This window comes from Neovison vison, chromosome 2 (assembly GCF_020171115.1).
Source record: "Neovison vison isolate M4711 chromosome 2, ASM_NN_V1, whole genome shotgun sequence".
Classification (NCBI taxonomy): Eukaryota; Metazoa; Chordata; class Mammalia; order Carnivora; family Mustelidae; genus Neogale; species Neogale vison.
In genome coordinates, this window is record NC_058092.1 from 98,054,441 (window position 1) to 98,069,400 (window position 14,960).

Consider the following 14,960-nt stretch of genomic DNA (forward strand, 5'->3'; position numbering starts at 1 on the left):
AACTTGTGGTATCTGACATTATATTATAGAGCTGAATTTAAATTTATATAGAGAGCTGAAATTATATATAGAGCTGAATTGAATTGTAGGACCCCTCCAGATGGTTTCAGGAAGAACTGCATGGTGTTGGGGGAAACTTCCACATGTTTGGTGACAGAAGGAAAGTGTCTGTGTGAATAGTAAAAGAGACTCATAGGAGAAACATACAAGGTAGACTGAACGAAGTTTTGTTTGTTTGTTTATTTAATTTAAGTTCTGAAATAGGATAATGTTCCTTAGTATAGGTGCTAACGACTCAAAAGATCATTTCATCAATGTAATAAAGGCCATACATGACAAACCCACAGCTAACATCATACTAAGCAGTGAAAAGCTAAAAGCTTTCCCTCTAAGATCAGGAAAAAGAAAGGATGTCTCCTCTCACCACTTTTATCAAAATAGTGCTGGAACGCCTAGCTGCAGCAATCAGACAAGAAAAAGAAAGAATAGGCATCTAAATTGATAAGGAAGAAGTAAAACTGTTCTTACTTATAGATTACATGACACTATATATAGAAAACCCAAAGACTCCCCCCAAAAAACTATCAGAATAAATGAATTCAGTAAAGTTGTAGGATGCAAAATTAACAGAAATTTGTATCATTTCTCTATACCAATAAATACTAGCAGAAAGAGAAATTTTAAAATGATCTCACTGACATTTGCATCAAAAAAAATAAAACACATAGGAATAAATTTCATCAAGGAGGTGAAAGACTATATTCAAGAACTTTAAGACATTGATTAAAGAAACTGAGGATGACACAAATAAAAGATATACCATGGCTCATGGATTGGAAAAATTAATATTGTTAAAATGTCCATAATACCCAAAGCAATCTACAGATTCGAGGCAATCCCTATCAAAATACCAATAGCATTTTTCACAGAACTAGAACAAAATAATCCTAAAATTTGTATGAAGCTACAAAAGACCCCAAATAGCCTAAGCAATCTTGAGAAAGAAAAACAAAGCTGACAGTATCAGAATATCAGATTTCCAATTATACGACAGAGCTATAGTCATCAGAGCAGTATGGTACTGACACAAAAATAGACACACAGATCAACACAACGAATAGAGGACCGAGAAATAAATCCATGATTGTATGGTCAATTAATCTACAACAAACAAAGCAAGACTACATAAGGAGGAAAAATCAGTCTCCTCACTAAACGGCAGGGAGTTGACAGCTGGACAGCTACATGCAAAAGAATGAAACTGGACCACTTTCTTAAGGCACATGCAAAAACAAACTCAAAATGGATCAAAGACCTAAATGTAAGATCTGAGACCATAAAAATCCTAAAAGAAAACATAAGCAGTAAACTCTCAGACACTGGTTTTTGCAACATATTTATGGATATGTCTCCTTGGGCACTGACAACAAAAGCAAAAATAAATAAGTGGGACTACATCAAAATAAAAACCTTTTGCACAGTGAAGGAAACCATTAACAAAATGAAAAGGCACCTTACTGAATGGGAGACAATATTTGCAAACCATCTGTTCAATAAGGGGATAATATCCAAAGTATATAAATAACTCATAGAACACAACACAAAAAAAGTAAATAATCCAATTTAAAAATGGGCAGAGGAACTGAATAGACATTTTTCCAAAGAAGCATACAGATGGCCAACAGACACATGAAAAGGTGCTCAACATCACTCATCCTGAGGGAAATACAAATCAAAACCACAATGAGATATCACTTCACACCTGTCAGAATGGCTAGTATCAAAAAGACCAGAAATAACAAGTATTGGCAAAGTCGTGGAGAAAAGGGAACCCTCATGCACTGTTGGTGGGAATGCACACTGGTACAGCCACTACAGAAAACATTGTGGAGGCTCCTCAAAAACTTAGTTATAGAAATTCCATAGAATCCAGCAATTCTAGGGATGCCTGGGTGGCTCAGTTGGTTGGACGACTGCCTTCGACTCATGATCCCGGAGTCCCGAGATCGAGTCCCGCATCGGGCTCCCAGCTCCAGGGGAGTCTGCTTCTCTCTCTGCCCTTCTCCTCGCTCATGCACTCTCTCCCTGTCTCTCTCAAATGAATACATAAAATCTTTTAAAATATAATAATAATAAAAACATTTTAAAAAAAAGAATCCAGCAATTCTACTTCTGGGTATATTCCTAAAGAAAACAAAAATACTAATTCAGAAAGATTCATGCATACTTATGTTTATGGCAGCACTACTGACAGCGGCCAATATATAAAAGCAACCTCAGTTTCCAGTGATAGATGAACAACTAAAGCAGAAATGGGAAATACATACAATGGAATGTTAGTCATTAAAAAAATGAAATTTTGCCAGCATGAGTAAACCTAGAGCTAAGTAAGTCAGAGAAAGACAAATATCACATGACTTCACTCATATGTGGAATCTAAAGAACAAAACAAATAGACAAACTAAATAATAAACTCATACTTACAGAGAACAAACTGGTGGCTGCCAGAGGAAAGGGGAGGTTAGGATGGGCAAAAGAGGTGAAGGGGATTGAGAGATACAAACTTCCATTTATAAAAGGAGTAAGTCATAGTGATGTAAAGCACAGCATATATATACAGCAAATATAGTCAAGAATATTGTAATAAACTTTTGTGGTGACAAATGATAACTGCACTTAGCATGTTGAGCATTTTGTAATATATATAAATGTCAGATCATTGTGTTATACAACTGTAACTAATATAGGTCTTCTTAAAGACCTTTCCAATTTTGGGGCACCTGGGTGGCTCAGTGGGTTAAGCCTCTGCCTTTGACTCAGGTCATGATCTCAGGGTCCTGGGATTGAGCCCCGCATCGGGCTCTCTGCTCAGCAGGGAGCCTGCTTCTCCCTCTCTCTCTCTGCCTGCCTCTCTGCCTACTTGTGATCTATCTCTGTCAAATAAATAAAATCTTTTAAAAAAAATCTTTCCAGGGGCGCCTGGGTGGCTCAGGGGTTAAGCCACTGCCTTCGGCTCAGGTCATGATCTCAGGGTCCTGGGATCGAGTCCCGCATCAGGCTCTCTGCTCAGTGGGGAGCCTGCTTCCTCCTCTCTCTCTACCTGCCTCTCTGCCTACTTGTAATCTCTCTGTGTCAAATAAATAAATAAAATATTTTAAAAAAATCTTTCCAATTTTAAAATGTGTATATTTCAGTTCTGATAAATGTATTATTTATCTGATAATTTCTTCCCCTCCATGTATTTCCTTTTTCTGGAACACCTCTTAACTGGTTATTAGGCTTCCTTCATGAACTGTACTCGGTTTTCTATTTTCTTTTTCCTTGTTTTTTTTGTATGATTTTTTGTGAGAAATGGCTGCAACTTTACCTTCCACTTTTCTACTAAATTTATTGGTTATTTTTGTTTTCTGGTTTTCTTTTTCATTATAGTCCATTTTTTTCTTTTTCTTTGCTTTCGTACGAAGTATCCAGTCCTTTACACATATTAATTATATCTTTTTTTTAAAGGATTTTATTTATTTATTTGACAGAGAGAGATCACAAGTAGGCAGAGAGGCAGGCAGAGAGAGAGAGGAGGAAGCAGGCTCCCTGCTGAGCAGAGAGCCCGATGTGGGGCTCGATCCCAGGACCCTGAGATCATGACCTGAGCCGAAGGCAGTGGCTTAACCCACTGAGCCACCCAGGTGCCCTACACATATTAATTATATCTTTAAGAATAGCATTCTTAGGACTCTTTTGTCATTTCTTTTATCTCTTTCTTTTTCCATAGGTTTCAAATATTTGATGATTTTCAATGATCCATTTACACTTAAAAGTGAGGCATTAACATGCTGAATGAGGGTTCAGCGTGCAGTGGTGAAGTTTGTTAAGCAGCGGTCCTCATGGTAGAGGGGCAGGCAGCCATTTCATTTCCAGTACACTTTGGTCTTTCCAGCTGGTCAGTTTCTGCAAGAAGCAATTCCAGTCTTCTGTTGGAGATCATAAACCTGGCCACCAGACTTTTGCTTCATCTCCATTATTAGTACAGTATTTCACCCCACTCTTACTGTGTCTGCTGTTCCAGAATCCAGAACTTCTCTGGATCAGCCTCCATCCAAGCTTCCATCCAACCTTCGGTCAGAGGAAGTGAGTGTAGCTATGTGGCCATGTAGAATAAGGAAGAGGATCTGGGGATCGGTCAATTGCCCCTTATGAATGGCTCAAACAATCTTATTTTCAGTTCCACCTCATACCTGCAGATATGCCTAATGCATCTAATTCCTGTGTCTTTCAGAAATTAAATACAGGAGCTTTACAGAAAGGTCGTTTGTTTCCTATTGGCATTCCTTACTATAGATACTTACATTTTTACTTTCTTCACTTTCCAACTTTCAAAATTATGTTAATAGCTCTCATTTACAGTAATCCTCTCTCCCATTCCTTTAATCCTTGTGGGCTATCTTTTTCTTATGTATTGTAATTTTAGAGGAGTTTCAAATAGATCAAATTAAGTCACATATGCAAATCATCATCTTCAATCAGGAGTCTCATCTGTCATGTACCCCACTATCCAGCTTAAGAAATAAAACATTATACATACAGTTGAAGTCACCTTTATGCTTATGATTAGCCCTTTAGATTTTTTTCTATGAATAAAAAAATAATAAAAAATTTTCTAGGTATGAAATCACGTCTTTTTCAAACACTGATTTTCGTTATTCTAATATTAATTAGAAAAAAATTAAAAAGGGGCACCTGGGTGGCACAGTCAGTTGAGCATCCAGCTCTTGGTTTCAGCTCAGTTCGTGATCTCAGGTCATGAGTCCAGCATTGGACTCCACCCTCAGTGCAGAATCTGCTTGGGACTTTTTCTCCCTCTCCCACTTGTGCTCCCTCCAAAAAAGTTTTTAAAAAACAAAAAGGAAGGAAGGAAATACAAAAATACTACTTTGAAGGGACACATGCACCCAATGTTTATAGAAGCATTATCTACAATAGCCAAATTATGGAAGCCGCCCAAATGTCCCTAGACTGATGAATGGATAAAAAAGATGTGGTGTACACGTACACACACACACACACACACACACACAGGAATATTACTCAGCCATCAAAAAGAATGATGCCATTTGCAACAACATGGATGGAGCTAGAGAGTATTATGCTAAGTGAAATAAGTGAAACAGGGAAAGACAAAGACCATATGACTTCACTCATATGTGGAATTTAAGAAACAAATGAGCAAAGGAGGAAAAAGAAAGAGAGAGGCAAACCAAGAGACAGACTTTTTTTTTTTAAGATTTTATTTATTTATTTGACAGAGACACAGCAAGAGAGGGAACACAAGCAGGGAGAGTGGTAGAGGGAAAAGCAGGCTTCACACTGAGCAGGGGTTCCATCCCAGGACTCTGGGATCATAACCTGAGGAGAGGCAGATGCTTAACAACTGAGCCACCCAGGCGCCCTAAAAGACAGACTCTTAACTATAGAGAACAAACTCCTGGTTTCCAGGGGGTCGGTGTGTGGGAAGATGGGTGAAATAGGCCAAGGAGGGCACTTGTCCTAATGAGCCCCAGGTGATGTATGGAAGTGCTGAATCACTATGTTGTATATCTGAAACTAATATTACCTGTATGTTAACAAGAATGTAAATGAAAACTTTAAAAAAAAAGGAAAAATATTAGAACACTCATCTTAGTAAATATATCCCAAGGGATATGGGAGTGACTATGTTGAGCTTCATCACTGAAAATGATGTTAGACCTTAAATTTAATAAACTCTCCCAATTAAGGAATTTTAGAAGATACTTTCCATTGGGAATATGTATGACATTCTTGTGTGCAATGTTATGATTCTATGTTTTTCCATTGGCATGACCTAAGAAAATAGTTACATTGGAAGATAAACAAAAGGGGGAGGGAGCCACCAGAGGCGACCGGTGCAAAAGTAATACCCCGATACAAGCGAGAGTGCCCTGCGTCTGGGGACCAGCATTAACTTGGAGACTGGTTGAAAGCACTCCAAAAGAGCAAAGGATCTCGGGGGAAAATTGTGGGAATCGGGGTGGCTAGGGACAGGGGCTTAAGTCCCTGGTCCCAGACGGCCTCCCCGGCGCGGAGGCTGAGAGAGTGCGGCGGAGAAACCGGCTCCTGGTCCCTAAGCCGCCAGCGCGCCCCAGAGCACAGGGGTTCCGGCTCCTGTGAGGGGATGGGAGCCCGCCGGTGTGCAGAACGCGCGCTAGCCCTACCACAAAGCTTGAGATGCGCGCGCACGTCGCTCCAGCACTCCTGGGTTTCTAAGGCCCGGGGGCGCTTCTTGACCCGGGCCATTGTTTCAAAGTCTAAGCCGCGCGCGCGAAACTCTTCCCCGGACAGAGGCGCGCAAAAGCCCAGCCTGCGGCTTACGGAGCAGCGCCCCGTTCTCAGTGCCCCAGACGCGCGCCCGACCCACAGCCGCCTCTGAAAAGAGGTGCGCGCAAGCCGGGCACTCCCAGCCCCGGCCGGCGGCAAAATCTCAGTGTGCGATCACTGCTTGGAACCTCTCTGGCGGTCAGGAGCTCCCAGACAGCCGCCACTGCCTTGGCTTTGGGGACGAGCAAAAGATCCTGCGCCCCCAGGGTCTTTAACTTGGAACCTGCACTGCCAGCGTCCAAGGGGGAATTTATTCAGCTTCTGCACCCAGACTGAGGCTTCTCTCTGAGACGGAGATCAGGAAGTGTTCCAGGGTGCACCTTGACTGCACCAGAGTTGATACATCCAGCTACATCTGTTCAGTCTTCTCCCACCAAAATGACTAGGAGGAGGAATGCCAAACAGAAGAAAAATACAGAGGATGGACCTTCTGCAATAGAGCTAACAGCTATCAAGATAGACAATATGTCAGAAAGAGAATTCAGGCTAACAATTATCCAGGCAATAGCTAGGTTGGAGAAAGCCATGGATGACCAAACAGAATTGATTAGGGCCGAACTGAAAGCGACCAGACAGGATGTTCACAATGTTAGGGCGGAGCTTAAAGCTACCAGGGAGGAGGTCCACAATGCTCTCAATGAGTTCCAATCCAATCTAAACTCTCTCAAAGCTAGGGTAACTGAGACAGAAGATAGAATTAGTGATCTGGAAGACAAACAGATAGAGAGAAAGGATCAGGAGGAAGCCTGGAACAAACAGCTTAGATCCCACGAAAGCAGAATTAGAGAAATAAGTGATGCCATGAAGCGTTCCAACGTCAGAATTATTGGAATTCCTGAAGGGGAGGAGAAAGAAAGAAGTCTAGAAGATATCGTGGAACAAGTCCTTCATGAAAACTTTCCGAATCTCGCGAATGAAACCAGCGTTCATGTACTAGAGGCTGAACGGTTTCCACCCAAGATTATACACTCCAAAAAAACATCACGACACCTGATAGTCAAATTGAGGAATTATAATTGTAGGTATAATCTCTTGAAAGCCACCAGGGCAAAGAGGCTCCTTACTTACAGAGGGAAGCCCATCAGAATAACGTCAGACCTGTCCACAGAGACCTGGCAAGCCAGAGCAGGCTGGCAAGATATATTCAGGGCACTAAATGAGAAGAACATGCAGCCAAAAATACTTTATCCAGCAAGACTGACATTCAAAATGGATGGAGAGATAAAGAGTTTCCAAGACCGGCAAGGCTTAAAAGACTATGCAACCACCAAGCCGATACTGCAGGAAATATTAAGGGGGGTGCTATAAAAGAGGAAAAATCCAAAGAATAGCATTGAACAGAAATATAGAGACAGTCTACAGAAAGAAAGACTTCAAAGGTAACTCGATGTCAATAAAAACGTATCTATCAATAATCACTCTCAATGTGAATGGCCTAAATGCACCCATAAAACGGCACAGGGTTGCAGATTGGATAAAACGACAGGACCCATCCATATGCTGTCTACAAGAGACCCATTTTGAACCTAAAGATACACGCAGACTGAAAGTGAAGGGGTGGAGAAGCATCTTTCATGCCAATGGGACTCAAAAGAAGGCTGGGGTAGCGATTCTCATATCAGATAAATTAGACTTCAAACTAAAGACTGTAGTCAGAGATACAGAAGGACACTACATAATCCTTAAAGGGACTATCCACCAAGATGATCTAACAATTGTAAATATCTATGCTCCCAATATGGGAGCAGCCAATTACTTAAGAAAACTGTTAATCAAGATAAAGAGTCATATTGATATGAATACACTAATCGTAGGTGATCTTAACACGCCTCTTTCAGAATTAGACAGATCATCGAAGCAGAAAATCAATAAAGAAACAAGAGCATTGAATGACACATTGGACCAGATGGACCTCATAGATATATACAGAACATTCCACCCTAAAACAGCAGAATACTCATTCTTCTCAAGTGCACATGGAACCATCTCCAGAATAGACCACATACTGGGTCACAAATCAGGACTCAACCGATACCAAAAGACTGAGATTATTCCCTGCATATTATCAGATCACAATGCTTTGAAACTGGAGATCAATTATAAGGAAAAGTTCCGAAGGAACTCAAACACCTGGAAGCTAAAGACCACCTTGCTTAAGAATGCTTGGATCAACCAGGAGATCAAAGAAGAACTGAAACAATTCATGGAAACCAATGAGAATGAAGACACTTCGGTCCAAAACCTATGGGATACAGCAAAGGCGGTCCTAAGGGGAAAATATATAGCCATCCAAGCATCGCTCAAAAAAATTGAAAAATCCAGAACACACCAGCTGTCTCTACACCTTAAAGAACTGGAGGATCAACAACAAATCAAACCAACTCCACACATAAGAAGGGAAATCATCAAGATTAGAGCTGAGATCAATGAGGGAGAAACCAGAGATACAGTAGAACGTATCAATGAAACTAGAAGCTGGTTTTTTGAAAGAATCAATAAGATCGATAAGCCACTGGCTACACTAATCCAAAAGAAAAGAGAGAAAGCCCAAATTCATAAAATTATGAATGAAAAGGGAGAGATCACAACTAACACCAAGGAAGTAGAAACAATCATCAGAAGTTATTACGAACAGTTATATGCCAATAAGCTCAGCAACCTAGATGAATTGGATGCATTCCTGGAAAAATATAAACTACCAAAATTGAACCAGGAAGAAATCGACAACCTGAATAGACCGATATCTAATAACGAGATTGAAGCAGTGATCAAAAATCTCCCAAAAAACAAGAGCCCAGGACCTGACGGATTCCCTGGGGAATTCTACCAAACCTTCAAAGAAGAAATAACACCTATTCTCCTGAAGCTGTTTCAAAAAATTGAAGCAGAAGGAAAACTTCCACACTCTTTCTATGAAGCCAGCATTACCCTGATCCCCAAACCAGGCAAGGACCCTACCAAAAAGGAGAATTTCAGACCAATATCACTGATGAATATGGATGCTAAGATTCTCAACAAGATCCTAGCCAACAGGATCCAACAGCACATTAAAAAGATTATCCACCATGATCAGGTGGGATTCATCCCTGGGCTACAAGGATGGTTCAACATTCGTAAATCAATCAATGTGATACAACAAATTAATATGAGAAGAGAGAAGAACCACATGGTCCTCTCAATTGATGCAGAAAAAGCATTTGACAAAATCCAACATCCGTTCCTGATTAAAACGCTTCAAAGTATAGGGATAGAGGGAACATTCCTGAACCTCATCAAATCTATCTATGAAAGACCCACAGCAAATATCATCCTCAATGGGAAAAAGCTTGCAGCCTTCCCGTTGAGATCAGGAACAAGACAAGGATGCCCACTTTCACCACTCCTATTCAACATAGTATTAGAAGTCCTAGCAACAGCAATCAGACAACAGAGAGAAATAAAAGGTATCCAAATTGGTAATGAAGAAGTCAAACTCTCTCTCTTCGCAGATGACATGATTCTTTATATGGAAAACCCAAAAGACTCCACCCCCAAACTACTAGAACTCATACAGCAATTCAGCAACGTGGCAGGATACAAAGTCAATGTGCAGAAATCAGTGGCTTTCTTATACACTAACAATGAAAATACAGAAAGGGAAATTAGAGAATCGATTCCATCTACTATAGCACCAAGAACCATAAGATACCTGGGAATAAACCTAACTAAAGAGGTAAAGGATCTATACTTGAGGAACTATAGAACACTCATGAAAGAAATTGAAGAAGACACAAAAAGATGGAAGACCATTCCATGCTCTTGGATCGGAAGAATAAACATTGTTAAAATGTCTATACTGCCTAGAGCAATCTATACTTTTAATGCCATTCCGATCAAAATTCCACCGGCATTCTTCAAAGAGCTGGAGCAAATAATCCTAAAATTTGTATGGAATCAGAAGAGACCCCGAATCGCTAAGGAAATGTTGAAGAACAAAAATAAAGCTGGCGGCATCACGTTACCTGATTTCAAGCTTTATTACAAAGCTGTGATCACCAAGACAGCTTGGTACTGGCATAAAAACAGACACATAGACCAGTGGAACAGAGTAGAGAGCCCTGATATGGACCCTCAACTCTATGGTCAATTAATCTTCGACAAAACAGGAAAAAATATACAGTGGAAAAAAGAGAGTCTCTTCAATAAATGGTGCTGGGAAAACTGGACAGCTATATGTAGAAGAATGAAACTCGACCATTCTCTTACACCGTACACAAAGATCAACTCAAAATGGATAAAAGACCTCAACGTGAGACAGGAATCTATCAGAATCTTAGAGGAGAACATAGGCAGTAATCTCTTCGATATCAGCCACAGCAACTTCTTTCAAGATACGTCTCCAAAGGCAAAGGAAACAAAAGCGAAAATAAACTTCTGGGACTTCATCAAAATCAAAAGCTTCTGCACAGCAAAGGAAACAGTCAAAAAAACAAAGAGGCAACCCACGGAATGGGAGAAGATATTTGCAAATGACAGTACAGACAAAAGGTTGATATCCAGGATCTATAATGAACTCCTCAAACTCAACCCACACGAAACAGACAAACACATCAAAAAATGGGCAGAAGATATGAACAGACACTTCTCCAATCTAGAAATACAAATGGCTATCAGACACATGAAAAAATGCTCATCATCATTAGCCCTCAGGGAGATTCAAATTAAAACCACATTGAGATATCACCTTACACCAGTTAGAATGGCCAAAATTAACAAAACAGGAAACAACATGTGTTGCAGAGGATGTGGAGAAAGGGGAACCCTCTTCCACTGTTGGTGGGAATGCAAGTTGGTGCAGCCTCTTTGGAGAACAGTGTGGAGATTCCTCAAGAAATTAAAAATAGAGCTTCCCTACGACCCTGCAATTGCACTCCTGGGTATTTACCCCAAAGATACAGATGTCGTGAAAAGAAGGGCCATCTGTACCCCAATGTTTATAGCAGCAATGGCCACAGTCGCCAAACTATGGAAAGAACCAAGATGCCCTTCAACGGATGAATGGATAAGGAAGATGTGGTCCATATACACTATGGAGTATTATGCCTCCATCAGAAAGGACGAATATCCAACTTTTGTAGCAACATGGACGGGACTGGAAGAGATTATGCTGAGTGAAATCAGTCAAGCAGAGAGAGTCAATTATCATATGGTTTCACTCATTTGTGGAGCATAACCAATAGCATGGAGGACAAGGGGCGTTAGAGAGTAGTAGGGAATTTGGGTAAATTGGAAGGGGAGGTGAACCATGAGAGACTATGGTCTCTGAAAAACAGTCTGAGGGGTTTGAAGTGGCGAGGGGGTGGGAGGTTGGGGTACCAGGTGGTGGGTATTATAGAGGGCACAGCTTGCATGGAGCACTTGGTGTGGTGAAAAAATAATGAATACTGTTTTTCTGAAAATAAATAAATTGGGAGAAAAAAAAAAGAAAATAGTTACATTGAGATACAATTTACATATTATAAAACTCAACCCTTTTTCAGGTGTGTAGTTTTGGTACTTACAATAAGTATCCTCTTAATCACTTTGATCTATTTTACCCATCCATCATCATCCACTTCCTCTCTGCCAACCACCAGTTTGTTCTCTGTATTTAAGAGTCTGTTTTGTCTCCTTTTTTGTTTGTTCATTTTTTGTTTCATAAATTCCACATGAGTGAAATCATATGGTATTTGTCTTTCTCTTTCTGACTCATTTCACTTAACATTATATCATCTGGGTCCATCCAAGTTGTTCAGATAGCAAGATCTCATTCTTTTTTGTTAATATTCATACATATATATACACACACACACACTCACACACATATATGTATATATATACACACATATGTATGTATATATTATACTTATGTATATGTGTGTGTGTGTGTGTATATATATATATATATATATATACACACACACACACACCCCACTTCTTTATCCATTCATTTACTGACGGACACTTAGGTTGCTTCTGTATCTTGGCTATTGTCAATGATGCTGCAATAACACAGGGGTGCAAGTATCTTTTTTGAAGTAGTGTTTTGTTTTCTTTAGGTAAATACCCAGTAGTAGAATTACTAGATCATATGGTAATTCTTTAATTTTTTGAGCAACTTCCATCCTGTTTTCCACAGCAGCTGCACCAATTCACATTCCCACCAACAGTGCACAAGATTTCCTTTTCCTCCACATCCTCACCAGTGCTTGTTATTTCTTGTGTTTTTGAGTTTAGCCATTCTGACTAGTACGAGGTGACATCTCATCATGGTTTCGATGATGAGTGATGTTGAGCTTCTGTTCATGCATCTGTTGGCTATCTATATGTCCTCCCCTTGGACAAGTATCTATTCAGGTCATCTGCCCATTTTAATCAGATTATTTGCTTTTTTAGTCTTGAATTATATGAGTTCTTTAGATATTAACTTCTAATGGATATATCACTTGCAAATATTTTCTCCCATTCAGTAGATTGCCTTTTTGTTTTGTTGATGGTTTCCTCCACTGAGCAAAAGCTTTTAATTTTGGTGTAGTCCCAATAGCTCAATTTTGTTTTTGTTTCCCTTGCCTGAGAAGACATATCTAGAATTTCTATGACCAATGTCAAAGAAATAACTGGCTATTTTCTTCTAGGAGTTTCAAGTTTTCAGGTCTCATATTTGGATCTTTAATGCATCTTATTTTTGTATATGGTACAGAAAGTAGTCCAATTTCATTCTTTTGCATGCAGCTGTCCAGTTTTCCCAGTACCATTTGTTGAAGAGTGTCTCTCTTTTTTTTTTTAAGATTTTATTTACTTATTTGAGAAAGAGAGAGAGAGAGTGCGCAAGCATTCATGAGCAGGAGGAGGGAAAGGGGCAGAGGAATAAGCAGACTCCCCAACTGAGCAGGAAGCCCCACATGGGGCTCCATCCCAGGACCCTGAGATGATAACCTAAGCCGAAGGCAGTCACTTAGCCAACTGAGCTGCCTGGGTGCCCCGAAGAGTCTGTGTTTTCCCCATTGTATATTCTTGACTCGAACTGTATTTTTATTATGTAATTTCTAATTTTACTGTAGGTGATCTCAAGTTAATATTGCTCATTAATTTTGATTTTTTTAAAATTTATATTTGTATAATCTGTTTTTAAATTGCACTAAATACTTTGTATCCTACACTTTGGTCAATTTTTGTCTAAGACTTAAACATATTTAGACTTAAACATATTTAAAAAGATATCTCGGTTTTTCTCCCACCACCATTAGACAATGAAATGCAGGTTGTCTCTTGTTTGCTATATTCTTAGCACCTAGAACATTGGTACATCAGCTCAGCAAATTCTTTAGAGCTGTCTTTAATTTTATTCTTTCCACTGCTGCTAAATTACAAGTATACATTAAGGAGTTATTAGGTAAATTACCTTATGACAGAATAATGAATAAAAACAGACATAACAGGTAGTATTAATTAAACACAGCAACAGACACCGAGTTCCTAGTATGAAGCAAGACAGTCTAAGAATGTAATACCAACACAATTCCTACCCTAGAGGCCTATGAAGATGCACAGGTTAACAAGTAACTTTGATATGGCTTACTAAAAGGTAGGTAAGCATAAAATGGCATGGAATTAAGAGACAAAAAAATCTTTAGTTGGGCAGCAGAAGAAGGTAAGGCAAGTTTATAGCAGTAAATAGAATCTTCTTAAGGATAAGGAAACTAAAACTCAAGAAAACTACACTGCTGCTCAGATCACAAGGCTAGAGATAACAAAAAGAAGATCTAACTCCCAGTTCTGTGCTCTTTCCATTACACCTTACCATCAGTACTTTACAGCAACCCCCAAAGACTAATAGAACAGGGTTTAGAGAGTTACAAAATAAAATGTGGGTGTTATTCATCCTACCCCATGTCCCTTCAATATAGAAAAACAAGGACTGTACAAAATTGTGAAAGTTAGCCATGTATCATGTAGTTCCAAGAACTCGTGAGTTGATTGACCCATAAAAAGAATGCACCCTACAAGTGTTGGTTAAATATATTTCACCCAAGATTTAAAGGCCCCAGTCCAATCACTGTGACTTAGAGATAAACAGAACTATTAAATGATATGTATATGTGGGTGTAATATAATTTTTTTAAGTGTTAAGAAAGGGTCTGCAGTAAATCTTTAAAATAGCAAGGTCCAAAAACAAGAATCTGCCAGCCATTATTCAGCACTTTCCAAAGAAGTGAGACCCTGAATCCATAGATCTAAGTATTAAAGTCAATATAGAGAGACATTCTTTTAAGGGCAGGGATGGTCTTCAGGCTTTTCCATATCTCTCAATACTATCCAACTACATACGGCCACCAAGCAACCTTCCCATGACTAATTTGCACCATCGTTCCATCTCCCCAGCACATGTTGAGCCCACAACCCTGACTTTGGAACATTAAGTTGTTTAATCCTTCCCTCCACTACTATAAATTAATAAACTTGCATTCTGAATCCATGTCAGTTTTTGGTTGGTTAAAATAAAATTACTCTAAGAATCTGCTCAGTTCTGAGAGCATTGAAAACTTAAGACC

General features: G+C 39.5%; 1 protein-coding gene across 2 annotated transcripts in view; it reads right to left on the reverse strand.

Moving 5' to 3' along the window:
- PHTF1 (putative homeodomain transcription factor 1) overlaps positions 1–14,960 on the reverse strand; it is a 51,329-nt gene that overhangs the window by 34,267 nt on the left and 2,102 nt on the right. The window lies entirely within an intron of this gene.